This window comes from Dermacentor albipictus, unplaced genomic scaffold (genome assembly GCF_038994185.2).
Source record: "Dermacentor albipictus isolate Rhodes 1998 colony unplaced genomic scaffold, USDA_Dalb.pri_finalv2 scaffold_26, whole genome shotgun sequence".
Classification (NCBI taxonomy): Eukaryota; Metazoa; Arthropoda; class Arachnida; order Ixodida; family Ixodidae; genus Dermacentor; species Dermacentor albipictus.
In genome coordinates this window covers 3,154,403-3,169,175 of record NW_027225580.1, presented here as the reverse complement: position 1 = coordinate 3,169,175, position 14,773 = coordinate 3,154,403, and the positions used below count along the sequence as shown (strand labels likewise).

At 46.4% G+C, this 14,773-nt stretch overlaps 1 pseudogene; it reads right to left on the bottom strand.

Annotated features, from left to right (window-relative positions):
• Nucleotides 1–4,907, bottom strand: LOC139052520 (uncharacterized; annotated as a pseudogene).
• Nucleotides 4,908–14,773: the final 9,866 nt, after the last annotated feature.

Genomic DNA, 14,773 nt, shown 5'->3' with positions numbered 1-14,773 from the left:
CTAGTTTTCGATGTGAATGATGGAGATGATACCTGCACCCACATCGATGAATGGACACGCGACACCTTTATCACTTGCGTAATCAAAAGCAGTGCGATGAATGCTCATGCTCCTGTGGACGTGAACATTTGGTAGTTATCACTGAGTACAATTTCTTAAAAAAATTTTGGGCAGAGCTCATCTACGATTACTATCCAACTATGCGAATAGCTGAAACGCGTCATGTATGAGGCAAGCCTGGCTCGTCTCTCACGCATCCCTCTGGACACGCTGTGCATTTTGGTGGCGCCGCCTTTAATTCTGCGCATACCCAGTGGCACATACATAGCGATACTAGTTGTCAAAGAGGTGCATTGAAGAGCGGCACATACCCAGTGTCACATACACAATGCCACATACTCACGGAATGGCTCTCTGAGGATTGGGAGGTCAACCCCACCGTTCGTAACCAGTTGTCAAGATTGGAATCGGGTATGAATTAGGTGGAAGCTGGCCCATGCCGTCGTCCAACTAATCCACGCTGAGGACGTTGTCGAAGGGAAGCACTGCTTCTCATCGAGAACGAGGATTATGGGTTTATTTACAGTATCTACATAAGGACGTTGCAGTTCATCAGTCTAGCATGACTGCGAGAGAAAGTGCACTGAGCAGCCGCACAGCAGCGGTTTATAAACACTCGGTCCTCCCTCGATCCCAAAGTGAGTGAAACGTTTGACCAGGCACCGTAGACGAGCCGACCAGGCACCGTAGGCGAGCCGCCTCTTTGCGCGAGGGCTTACATGCACACACTTCCGCACAGGTTCGTGGTCCCCAACCGAGGTCAGACGGTCTTCGCAGAACTCGGGGCTGACGTCAGGAACGGTGCGTGGGAAGGGGCCGCGAACTACGTTCCCTCGGGGACACCCTTGTTCACAGCAGACCGGGTTGGCGGTGGCGTGTTCCGTCACAAAGCCTGGTTCGTCGAACTCATCTCGGCAATCCCGCGATGCAGAATGGCGGACTTGGCGCATTGTCCTGCGGACACAGTAAACTAAGTGACGCCGTGTGGCTAGAGGGTTGCGGTGGCGTTCCAGGAATAATTGACGCCGCCGTCGCAAGCGGCTGGCAAAACTTGCACCTCAGCGGGCCGTTCTTAAGAGCGCCGCCATGGCCCGGGAAATCTCGATTGTCAAGCGCTGACAACCGCTGGGAAGGAAGAGAATGGCTGGTGGCCAGGGGGTGATGCCTTAGCTCGCAGCTACCACTTGTGCAATGATGTCACCGCCCCAAAACATCCAACAAGGACAGGCAACTGCAAAACGAACCCCACAACACGACTCTGCGCCGAGACGACATACCTTGGATCTCACTTTAGATCTGCTAGGCTTCAAAGAAAACATAAGTGCAGAAACAAAAAAATGTTGCATTTCGCTATGCCAATTTTGGAAGCAATTTCGTGCTGACAAATTCAGCAATCATGGAGGGAATCCTGCTAAATGATCTAGGCTTAACAAAATTAACAATAATAACCCTAAAATTTAGGCGGGACCCTTAAACGCAGAATTCAGATTAGCCTGCTCAAACCGTCCGCATTGCTATGCAACTTTCCCTTCTTATATCTAACGCAGAAGTAATGTTGGAGAGTGAGGCTTCATCGGAGCAAGCGGCCATTTTTGTGTGATATTTGATTGCGCCACGTCAGAGCACAGCGGTCGGTCTCGAAGATGAACTTCGCTCCGTACAAGCAACAATTCAACTTCTGGGCGGCCCAAACTAAACAAGCGCACTCCTTTTCTGAAGCACTGTAGGCTTCTTCTCCTACAGTTAGTTTACGGCTGGCATAGAGGATATGATGCTCCTCGTTATCGTCGCCAACCTAAGTACCACGCCCATACCTCTGTCGCTTGCTTCGCATTGAACTATGAATTCCTTTGTGTAGTCTGGCGCGCGAAGCACAGGACAAGAAACCAATAGCGTTTTCAAACTTTGGAAAGCGTTCTCTTCGCCTTACCCCAGTGTACGCTACTCGGTGCTGCCTTTCGGAGGGCGTCCGTTAATGAACTTGCCATTTGCGAGTAATTCGGAATGTACCGTTGACAATACCCTACAAGTCCCAAAAATGAACGAAGGTATGTTTTCATGCGTGGCTGTGAAAATTCTCCAATCGTAGCTATTTTCAGCTCGGCCGGCCGTCTCGTGCCCTCGCCGAAAACATGGCCCAGATAAGTGACCAGCGAACAACCAAATCTACACTTTTCCGCTTTCATTGTTAAGCCGGCTTCCCTCAACCGTGAGAACACCTGTTTGAGGTGTGATACGTGTTGTTCCCGGCTCTCCGAAAAAATTGCTAGATCATCAAGATATGGCAAGGCGAACTCCTGCAAGTCCTTTAGGACAATATCCATTAACTTAGAGAAGCCAAACGGCGCGTTCTTCAGCCCTAAGCTCAGTGCGAGAGGGCGAAAAGTGCCTACAGGTGAGCTGAATGCGGCACAGCGGCTGGCATTTTCTGAACGGGGAACTTGCCAGTACCCCCGCACGCGGTCTATAGTTGAAATGTATTTAGTAGCGCTAACTCTTTTGATTCGTTCCTCAATGATGGGTATCGGGTACAGCTGACCCCAGTGATGGCATTTAACTTCCTGTAGCCAACACACGCACCAGAATCCTTGTTAGGGGCTTCTACCAGTATTAGCGGCGACATGTATTAACTCTCAGCGCGCTCAATAACTCCCAACTCTAGCATGCGCTGTATCTCTGCCTCCATAATTTCTCTGTGTCTTGGAAAATACCCTGTAAGGCTTTAATCTTACGGGTCCGGTTGATGTCAGCTCAATTTCATGCGTTATTAATTCGGTTCTACCCGGCCAATCGCTGAATCTGTCGAGATATTCCCCTAACACCGCTTTTAGCTCATTTAGCTGCTCGGCTCTAAGAGCGTGCGAGCTTACCGAAAGGTTTATTACTTCTTTTAGGCCGATTTCAGAGTTGGAGGTCACCCTATACTCCCTAAACTTGGTACTAGTGCCATCCTGCTCTTTGATGGTATAGTTAACGACTCCGCCCCGCTCTACATACGGCTTCATCAAATTGCAGTGATATATCCTCACCTCCTTCCTGCGACCGGACATTTTCAGAACATAGTTAGTATCTGAAAGTTTGAGCAAGACTTTAACGGGCCCATCCCAGTGAACTTCAAGCTCGTTTTTTTTTTTGAAGGTTTTAGGATCATTACCTGGTCTCCGGCGTTAAACGTACGAAACCTTGAATTCTTGTCGTAATAGAATTTGGCGTTCTTTTGAGCTACTCCCATGTTCTTTCCGACTAGTTCTTCGGTTGCGCTTAGCCGTTCCAGCAGATTTAGCACGTATTCAACCACTGTTGGCCGGGGCTCTCTCCTCTTTCCTACCCCATATCATTTACCATTCTCAGTTGAGAACGGAGTGTCCTCCCATACACTAGTTCTGCTGGCGAGAACCCTGTAGCCAGCCTCATGTGGAACTGTTCGTAAAGCAAGCAATGCTGCCGGCAGACAGTTCTCCCAGACCTCCTTGTGCTCGTAACAGAGCGCACGCAAAACTCGCTTAAGCACTGAATGCCACCTCTCCGCTGTTCGACTGAGGGTGATAGACGGAACTGTGTATCAACTTTTCCCCGCACTTTTGCAAGAATGTGGAAGTCAGTGCGCTGGTGAATACTGATCCTTGATCCGCCTGAATTTGGCTGGAAACCCAACTCGTGCAAATACTGTAAAAAGTGCGTCTACTAATTCGGTGGAGCTGAGCTCTTCTGGTGGGATTGCTTCTGGAAACTTTGTAGCCGGACACAGCGTGGTAAACAAGCACCTGTAACCCAATTTTGTTTTTGGTAGAGGCCCTACCGTGTCTATCACAAGTCGTCTGAAAGGTTCTTTCATTAAGCTCCACTGCCTTTAGTGGAGCTTTCCATGTTTCTCCTGGTTTACCCGAGCGCTGGCAGGCGTCACATGATCTTACAAAGTTTACTATGTCTTTAAAACACCCAGGCCAGTAGTATTCCATAAGCAATCTTTCTTTTGATTTATTTATGCCTAGGTGGCCGGACCACACATTTCCATGACAGAGACTCAAAAGGTCCTCCCTGTACTTAGTAGGTACGACTAACTGATCTAAAATCCTACCCTTTCTATCTCTGTAGTGCCGATACAACAATCTTCCTCTCTCATGTATCGCCACGTTGCGCTTAGCAATGCCTTCTTCAGCTGTGTGATGTAATTTAGCTAAGCTCTCATCATTCTTTTGCCCGGCTTCCAGTGACTCTCTATCCACACGTAAGAGCTGATCAAAGTTCTTTGAGGCTGGTGATAGTAATGACCCTGTCTCGCTTGCCAGTGCATCAGCGGGCTCATCCTGCAGGGGTGAACTTTGACACCCTGGCGATACCTTCTCATTGAGCTGGTCAGCTGGCAGGCTTTCTTGAACTGTTTTTTCATCCTTCGAGCCTAGCTCGGATTCGGTTACTAAAGTTGTCTCTTTTGCTGCTTCCGCTGGAGCAGCTTGTGCATTTTCAGCCGAAAGCGACGCGATTTTACGAGCTTCGCCTCGCGTCAATGCCTGTACTACGCCCTCTCCCAGCTTAAGCCCTTTTTCACGCAGTAACCAATCCGAAGGATTCGAAAAAATGTAAGGGTGCTGCAGTGACAAAAATTAGGAAACTGCAGCCTCGGTCACTAGCTCCCCGAATGGTCCACTGCTTTTGACTTTGGCCATGGGCAGACACGCGTTGTGTTCTTCTGCAACCTGTTTGATGCATGCTACTTCTCTAGTGAAGTCATCCGCCCTCACGTAAGACGGATGGACAATGTCAATCGCGGCGGCACTGTCTCTTAGCACCCTGCATGGTTTACCATTAACTTGCAGGTCGTAAAGATATGGGCTCGAAAGTTCCATATTCTCATCTTTTTCATCTACGTAGAAAAAAACTACGCTAAGCTTCCCGCAGTTTGCAGGTATATGTCCCAGTTTGTGGCATTTATAGCAGTGGATTGGTCTGAAAGATTCGAATTTTCTTTTCTGCTTTTTTGGAACTGTTTCCCCGTTTGATTTCTCCTCGCTCTTTCCTGAGGGCTTCTCCTCCACGTATACCGGCTCCGATTGTCTAGTCTGCGAACCCTTTTTGAACGGAAATGGTTTCTGCGGTCCATTTTGACCGTCCAAATTTCCGTCCTCGGCGTTCAACTTTCTACGCGTTGCGTATTCTTCGGCTAATTCAGCCATCCTTTCCACAGTGTTTACATTCCTTCTATCTTGCACCCACAGTTTCACAGCTTGGGGGATGCTTTTGTAAAACTGCACTAGACACATGCATTCAATGATCATGTCTCTGCTGTCGTACGCTTCCGCGCTTTTCAGCCACTCGACTAGGTTGGCCTTTAAGCCGTAGGTAAACTCCGGATACCCCTCGCTATCTTTTTTCCCTGTGTTCCTAAATATTTGCCGAAAAGCTTCGGCTGAAAAGCGGTATTTCTTCAGGAGACTAGACTTAACTTTCGCATAATCATATGCATCCTGTGCACTGAGTCTGGCGATTACTTCCGCTGCCTCACACGGCAACATAGACAGCAACCACTGTGGCCATGTACTAGGACCGAAGTTCATCTTCTCGCAAGCCCTTTAAGAATTGCTTAGGAACAAGCCTATGTTGGTCGCGATTTCAAATGGCTTTAATAGCCTGTCCATGCGGTATGATTCTGCCTCACTTGATCGTCCCAGAGCCCCTTCACTTCCTTGAGAGAACTCCAAACGTTTGCTTTCAAATACAAGTTGCATTTTTCTTAACTCGCGGCCTTTATAGTGTTCCTCTCTCTCTCTGTTCCGTTCTTCTCTGTCCTTTACTTCTTTCTCTCTTTCCCATTTCTCTCTTTTGTTTAGAAGTTCCAATCCCATTTTAATTTATTTCTTACTGGCCTCTTCGGAAATTAGCTGCAATAATTGCGATTTTAGCATATCCTTGCGTACATCTAGGCCCAGTTCCTGACCAACAACCAACAATTCGTCTCTCAGCAGTGTTCTTAACTCCATGATTGCTGCTTTACTGCCTTGGTCCTGCTCGCTAAATCTACCTAGGAAAACACAACCTAGCTAACAATGAACAATCTAGCTTCCCTACTGTTCTAAACAGAACAACCACAAAAGAAGGCTAGAGAGTCAAAGCAAGAACCAAGCACTCACCGCAGACACAGCACCACGTCGCAAAGTCCGTCTCACCGTTCGTAACCAGTTGTCAAGATTGGAGTCGGGTATGAATTAGATGGTAGCTGGCGCGTGCCGTCGTCCAACTTATCCACGATGAGGACGTTGTCGAAGGGAAGCACTGCTTCTCATCGAGAACGAGGAATATGGGTTTATTTACAGTATCTACATAAGGACGTTGCAGTTCATCAGTCTAGCATGACTGCGAGAGAAAGTGCACTGAGCAGCCGCACAGCAGCGGTTTATAAACACTCGGTCCTCCCTCGATGCCAAAGTGAGTGAAACGTTTGACCAGGCACCGTAGACGAGCCGACCAGGCACCGTAGACGAGCCGCCTCTTTGCGCGAGGGCTTACATGCACACACTTCCGCACAGGTTCGTGGTCCCCAACCGAGGTCAGACGGTCTTCGCAGAAATCGGGGTGACGTCAGGAACGGCGCCTGGGAAGCGGCCTCGAACTACGTTCCCTCAGGGACTCCCCTGTTCACTGCTGACCGGGTCGGCGGTGGCGTGTTCCGTCACAAAGCCTGGTTCGTCTTACTCATCTCGGCAATCCCGCGACGCAGAGTGGCGGACGCATTGTGCTGCCGATACAGTAGACATAGTGATGCCGTGTGGCTAGAGGGTTGCGGTGGCGTTCCAAGAAAAGTGTACGCCGCTGTCGCAACTGGCTGGCAAAACTTGCAACTCTGCGGGCCATTCTTAACCGCTCACATTTTGGCTCCCATGGTTTAGGTGTGATAGCCAGATAGCCGAAAAGAAAACTGGTCTGACAATGCCAAGAATGCTATTTCCATTCAAAGGAATGACACTAATCTCGGTGACAATCTAAGAATTCACCCACAAAGCCGCAGTGCAGCTGCTCTATGTGCTTTCGCTTTCCTAAACACAGTATGCGCGAGCGAGGTGAAGTCAACACTTGCCCCGACTTCACCGGCTTCGCCAGCTTAAGTCCGCTTAAGTGCTATTGCTCTGCTGGTGTAAATGCTATGCTAATCCAAAAAGCACACGCCGTTCCACTGCTGTGAAGATGGATTATTAGCGAAGCTGTTTAGCACAAGACATAGACGTGACAGAAAATTTAGATGAAAGGCATAGGCAAATTATATTTCTGCTGAGCGGTGACGGCGGTTATCCCTAATACACCCACCCACCCACACACACACACAAACGCGCACGCACACACACATTTATTTAAGATCAGCGGCACATGAACGCACGCACACATTTTCTTGATGGCTGAGTCTTAGTCGGTGGTCTTTGTAGGTGAACTTGGTGCTCAGTGCTCATCATTTGGCCGTGACGCTGGTGACGACACCCTTGTGGTCACTATTGTATACACTGATCGGCCATGGCGCCACCTTAGAGTCTTTGCCAGAATGAGATCTATGCACAACTGGTGGTGAGTGATTGGAGTTGCACAATTTGTGTGGCAGTCCAAGCCAAAGCATTCGACCACAAATTGTGGACACTACTTCTCTTCCTGCCTCGAGATATCAATGTTAGCATTAACAAGTATTTTGGTAGCTCTCTGCTGTTGGTAGTGTATATTATATAAACTGTAGATGCATCTGCGTCGTTCAAAGAAGTAAAAATTTTCAGAAGGCCTATAAAGGTGTGTGTGTGTGTGTGTGTGTGTGTGTGTGTGTGTGTGTGCGTGTGTGTGTGTGTGTGTGTCATGTACTGTCATGTAATGCCAGGGGTCATGTACTGGAAAAGCACAATAAACATTGTTTTCGGCGTTACTACCAACAAGAATTTAAGCTCCGCTCTACAGCCATATTGCAGGCCATGAATTAAAATGTCATGTTTATAACTTTAGAATATCATTACATTGCACATTTTAAAAACAACGTTCCTGTAACATTGAGCGACACTTGGCCTTCGTGCCAATAAAAATCATTAAATCATCACCGTCATCATCATAAAATCGGTGACACAATTCTAATCTGTGCGATTTAATTAGGTGTCTTAAACTCGTGGGAAAACAGAAAGCGATTGACGTCACGGAAATGAGGGAACGTAATTGACTGGTGCAAACATACCAATTCTGTTTGAATTGGACAGCGGTGCATGCGACTCCGCATTTTTGGGCTGTTTCTATTATAGGAACGTCCGAAGTGCTAACAATTCACTTAACTGAAGTTTAAAGAATTGCATAAAAATTTGTACCTAAACATATTCATCACAAGCCGAACTGAGCTTCATCAGCATTGGGTGAGCTATGAACATCGCTAATTACGGAGGTTTTAAGCAGTGCGTTGCGAATGGGTGACACCACAGAATGTTAACCTGCCCTTGAGGCTGCCTTTATAGATTCGTGTAACATAACAGTAGTCTTACCTAAAGGTTCATGTCCTCCTATGAGAAAAGTGAGCATTGCACGCTAGCATTTAAACTATATCGCGCCTGCCTTTTTGCAGTACATGTGGCGTATCAGGGGCATTGCCTATGCAGCCTTTTTTCAGTGGCTTCTAAGTTGAGGCATTCTTTTCAGGTTGTTTTTTGTGGTCAAAACCATACTTCGTATCCTCATAAGCATGTTTTACGCAAGTCAATAAGCTACGACTGCGTGCCGTGTTCCAAGCGGCCAACATTAAGCGCAAGCGAAACTTGTCGACTCGCGCAGCAACTCATGTTTCCGAACGACTCGCAGCCTTGACCAGCGGTACATCTTCGTGGCCGGGGGTGAGCTGAAGATTCTCGTGGCCGAAAGCAGGGACGCCGGCTTGTGCCGGTGCAGCACAAAGAACCAGGCAGGCTGGGACAGCCGCACCGCTACCATTACCGTGCATCGCGAGCAGGCATCGCACGGAGTGGCAGAGGTGTGGGCAGAGCCTCGCGAGCGTCCTTGCGTTCACAACAGCGTAGGCCGATCTTTGAAGTGGCCCAATGAGCGTCGGCATACAGGGGTCATGTGTTACGATCTAACCTTGTGTGCAGTGTCACTTGTAGAGCGTGACGGTTAAATCATGGAAGCTCACGTGATGAAGGAAACATCATTGGGGACGGGCAAACTCGCACAGCATCAGCGTTATTTTCACTTTCCGTAGTTGTCGAGAGCCTCGACATGATTGGCAACGTCGAGGCGTCAGTGTTTCCCCTTCCATGCAGCGACATATTCTGCTGCAGCATTACGTTACTGAAAATTGATGGTGCCGGTAAAACGTAATCCAATAGATCAATAAACGATACCACTCATCAGCCGCTCACCATAAACGTAAACATCATACCAAGTGGCAGATGATTACAAGTACTTCAGAATTTACATCAAAGAGAGAAACAAATATATAAAAGAAAAAAAATACATGAATGGGCAATCAGTGCATAAGACAAAGTAAACGAGGTCGAAATGAAAAAGAGAGTGCTGTGGAGGTCCAAATATTAATGCGAGAATTCTTTGGCAAGGAATAACTCGGGGATGTGCATGCCTTATAATCTGAAGTTCACTTGGGAGTGGACTGTCTTGTTTGTAGTTTTTCCTTTATATGTACCCAATGCTAACCTTCCAAAAGATCAGTCTCCATTCCCGTGTGCACTTAAGATTTTAAGGCATGTATGTTTTTCTTTTATGTATTTGTTTGTCTTTCATGTATATTCTGAAGTACTTGTAATCACCCACCCCTTGGTATGATCTATACATTAATGGTGAGCGGCGGATGAGTGGTATCGTTGAATACTACAAAACGTGGTTTCTTTGCAATAGATTACACTCCACGTATCTAGATCCAAGCATATCTCAGAGGAGCTAAATATATATCTACCTCTGTCCACTAAAAAAACAATGACATCCACATACATTTAGCCTGGAATACACCACTCCACCCCCACCACTACCACATTTATTTCGTTTATGTAAAATAATATAACCTAACTTACATCTAACGAGATGTCACACGCAGTCAAGTTGAGCGAAATGTCCAGAGCTTCCGCATATGTAAAGAAAATTTGTCTGTGGCAGTTTTATTATTTTGTGGATATCTTTAGATACTTTGATCCTGCAGTAAACATGATAGGCTAGTCAGCCTTATAATGTGTCCATTACACTACACTTTGTTCCTAGCTAGTTATAATACAGTAGTTCAGGCCGGCCTCTCCACTTATGTACTAGATTGCTTCTTCGGGTGCAAGTTTCTGGCTGAGCACCGACTCCTATAACAAGCATATTAAAGAAGGGGGACGCAGTTAGGCACAGACCTGTTCTCAGGACGTCCAAAAGGCACAAAGAATTACACTGTCTCACTTTCTAAATTGCAAAACTAGTTTATTTACGTAGAGGAGACTCAGTATATGCGACTTCCTTTTTCAGCATTTCTCATGTCAAGGGCCCGGGAGAGGTAACTGGGAGCCGTGTTGAAATGTCACACAATACCGAACTCCTCACCCACGACTGGCTTGCTTCCTTGTCTGCTTTTGCGTGTGCCTTGTACCTGGGCTTGCGTTAATCCGTTCTTTTTTTTTCCTGTAATGGTTAATATCACTAGCGCATACCAAACAACTCATTGGAATCGGCGCTTTAGGAATACCGCTGAGTGTACCAATCACCCTCCATTCTCTTTGCACTTTGGCTGCCTGTATAGCTAACTGGCTAAAGCCTGCCACACCGTCATAGTCTTTGGTTGAAAAGAACTCTCTTGAGAAAAAGGAGCAGCATTGTGTATTGCTGTAGCTGTGTTGATCCGCTTTTTATTCAGTCTTTGGGTGTGTTAGCTTGACTTTCGTTGCATAACAAGTGATAATCACTGGGAGTGATATTTTCAAGTAATTCGTAGCTGAGCCCCCCTTGAAAGCTATAACATCGATGTTACACCGTCAGGATGGCTCTCGACTTTGTCCCTCTTTTTAGCACGGCTACTCGAGAGCCTGTAGAACTCTTTTTAAATTTATATCCGAACAGTGTCTTAATTTATTTGTATGCTACTAATAGTTAGCCATGTACATCCACCATGTCCATGTGTGAAATGTAATGTTTTAGGCCAGTGTTTCTCAAACTGACCCCCAAATGTGTCATGAGCCTCTTTTTCTGGGGCTCATGGAGGGTCGAACAATACGTCCATTCTGCTTGCCGGAACAGAAATTAATTTTCAGTCTTGGCATCCATGCTCTTCTAGCGCTGTTTTCACTATGATGTATCATATCTATATCACTGCTGTATCCTATTTATATCGAAAATTCGTCCTTTTTTTCTTCACCTGCTAAGCTTTTCTTTCGAGGAAACCGTATGGGTTTCCTTTGTGGCACTTAGCTACGTTTGGGTGGATGTCTCTCTTTCCTTTTAATAATTACTTCTCTCCACCTTGCGGGTTTCTGCAGAACTGTTACGTCAAACTCTTGCCTTTGCTTCTGAGTTGTTGATAAATTCGAATTCGCCGGCCATCTGGGCCTGGTTAGCTCAGATGGTAGAGCGGCTGTGGTCCCGGGTTCGTGTCCCGGACCAGGACGAATTTTTCTTCAACTGCGAAGCTTTCCTTTCGGGGGACCCGTATGGGTTTCCATTGTAGCACGTAGCACATGTTTGGGTGCATGTCTCACTTTCAAATCCTTGTTAAAAAAACATTAACGAGTATTTTGATAGATCTTTGCTGTGGGTGATGTCCTTTAAATAAATTAAAATATAAATATATCTGTGTCGTTGAAAGAAGTAAATTTTCAGAAGGCTTATGAAGGTATATGTGTGTGTTATACTCAACTAAAAACTGTCTTTAGTAAATACAGCAGTACAGCTTCTGTATAGGAGCCCATGCAAACAGAAACATGACGGGAATCATTAAGCTAATGTGTGGCACAAATTCATTCAATTTTGCCAAGTACAGTAGGTGATGACACAATTATTTCGGCAGAATGCTTTATTTTTCTTTAAAAACATTGGTCTAAGTTATTCTTTTCCAGCTGTAGCCCGGTGACTGCGGCATTAAAGTCAGGCAAAAGTCAAGTGGTCAGTTGGCAGAAATGAACCTCAACGAAAACTGCCTCTCCTGCCTCCTTCATGCATAGAAGGAAGTAGAGTCTTGCGACCATTTCTTGGTCGTATGCAGCGTATTATAGTTTTGGATATCTGACTTCAATGTGAGCGCGACGATAACTGTTCTCTTTCTTTCGACAGTAAAATGTCTTAACAGATGTATCAGATCTCCATTACTTTCTGTTTGTGTATATATTTAAAAAAAATAACCTTTCCTCTCATATTGATCTAGTAATGCCAATCAAGATGGCACACATGCTGCATTGCTAACCGTTTTCAGTGCCGCAGAACACACAAGCTTGCACTGGTTACTTCAAGAACCTTTGTGAAGGCACTCGGATCTTTTTCTCTGGCAGCAGCAGTGCCCGTATACACGCAGAAAATTGTGTACCTTATAGCTTCCACGTCTGTTAATTAAACTTTTTTCGTAATGATGCTGAACACTAGACCCAGGTTACCGTCGCGAAGAATAAATGCGAGAGTGATATGTTTCGCCGGAAACATGGGGCGGGTGTAAGGAGCTGGGAAGCTGTCTATATTGTGCACTTTTTCTCATCACCATGCATATATTGTCTCCCACGCCATTGTTAACTAGGTGAATTCTTCTGCTACGGAACGTCTTGGCCAGATGAAATGGTCTTTCGCTATCTAAATCTCATACTGATGAAGGCTATTTCGCTGTCTCCGGCTTTATTTTAAAGGGGAGGTCCTTGAGGAATGGAGTGCACGATGTGAAAAGTCTACGCTCTCTCACTCTTTGATTCTCATTTCCTACAGGCGGTTTTTTAATGGGTGCCACCATATTGTGAAGCAGTGACGCCCTCTATGGGCAGTCGGCATGCTGGCTTAGGCGAGTGCTCTATTCTAGATGGCAGGCATACGCTCGCCGGTAGTTACTGGCATTTGCTTTCGCTCTAGTGCGGTCTATTTAGTATTACGTGGCGTCTAATACGTGTAAAACGGTTCTGTGAGACGTACTGTAGTGGTTTAAGTCTGTATGGCCGGACTTTCTGCTGGCGCTGAGGCGGACAGAGCACGCAGCGCGATGTGTGCGCGCATGCTTGAACCTACAATCAGCCTAGCAGATTAATTGCGCATTTTTGAAATTTCTATTCACTAATGTGACCTTATTGCAGTATTATCCTCTAGTTCTAAGCTGCGGTTTAGGAGCAATGAAACATATGTGATGACCGTAACAGCGTGGGTACCGTTCTTCTACGGTAGTCCTGAGCTGTCCTGCTTTACTTTGACAAACGTTCGAACTGTTAGCTGCAGATTAGATTGCTTGACTAGTTGGTTCTCTGGATGAGGTGCCCACCCGTGAATAAAATAGTTTTGGTTAGTAAAAGCAGCATACCTTGCCGTGTGAACTATACTTGTCCAGCAAAGCGACAGTTTGTGAACTGTGCGAGCATCCTAAGCAGTGGTAGGTGCTGGATTACAGATATATTTGTTCTATATAGTGCATGGTCCAAGCATGCGGCATGACCGTTTATAGATCTATGCCACAGTACGACCTCGCATAGTCACACCACACGTTTATAGATCTATAAACGTGGTGGGGTGTGACTATGCGAGGTTGTACTGCGACATTAGCTTGTTTTTCTTTCTTTTTCGAGAAAGAGGATGATTGATAAGCGAATTTCTTTTTTTTGGTTGTGTTCGTTTCGCTGTTTAAGACACATTCACGTGTATTACAAAAAAATTTGTCCTGAAAGATAGCCATCACATCCCTTTTATGAGATCCATCTCGGAAATTATGGCTTTACAGGGCAAAAAGGCCATTCCGAAGCACGTAGCTTGTATACGTATCATGCTGGTTCACCAACAGCGGTGATCGCTGCGTTGAGCAGCGCTATCAGTCTCAAGCAGGAGGCTAGCGCAGACATATAGTGATTTCAAGTCTACTAGACTTGAAATGCGTCAGAAGGATGCCGGTGTATCACAGATATTTTATAGTGCCTGCCACTTAGACGTTTCGTGGTTGCCTTAGTTTGGCCGCACACGAGCATGCGCTCTTAATGTTTTAGTCCCTGCGCCAAGCCATCAGATAGTGAGCAGATTTACCGTTTCATGCTCCTAACACAGATATGCCGGTTCTCTTCGTTGAATTAAAATCGATATACGCAAAATAGATCACAGCACATACACACACCACCGCGATTGATAATGCGCGTCGTGTTTTTGAGCCCCCAAGAGATATTTCTGCATACTGTAGTTACCGATCGATGCACCGAAACGCTTCTCTGACGACCTTATATGAACTCACATTGCGTGAATTTCACAAAGTACGATCTAAAACATCTCGAAATCGCTTCACAGCACGCGACAGCAACACTTCCAAGCAGCGCCGAGCCGGCTCGCACAAGCCAGAGAGGAGGAAAGGCTCGCCGCTCACCCTTTCCCCCTCCCCCGATAAAAATGACTATGGGGCTCTTGCATTGCCCAGGGGGCGCTGCGAAAATGGTGCTAAAAAGCGCCCTCTGTCCTGAACTGGGTAGTACCAAGCTCGGTCGTCTGCTTCGGAAAGCACGTTTACAATATGGACCCGCCACTTTCGGTTTTGTAGTACCACGGCTTTCAGCGAATATCGGGCACGGAA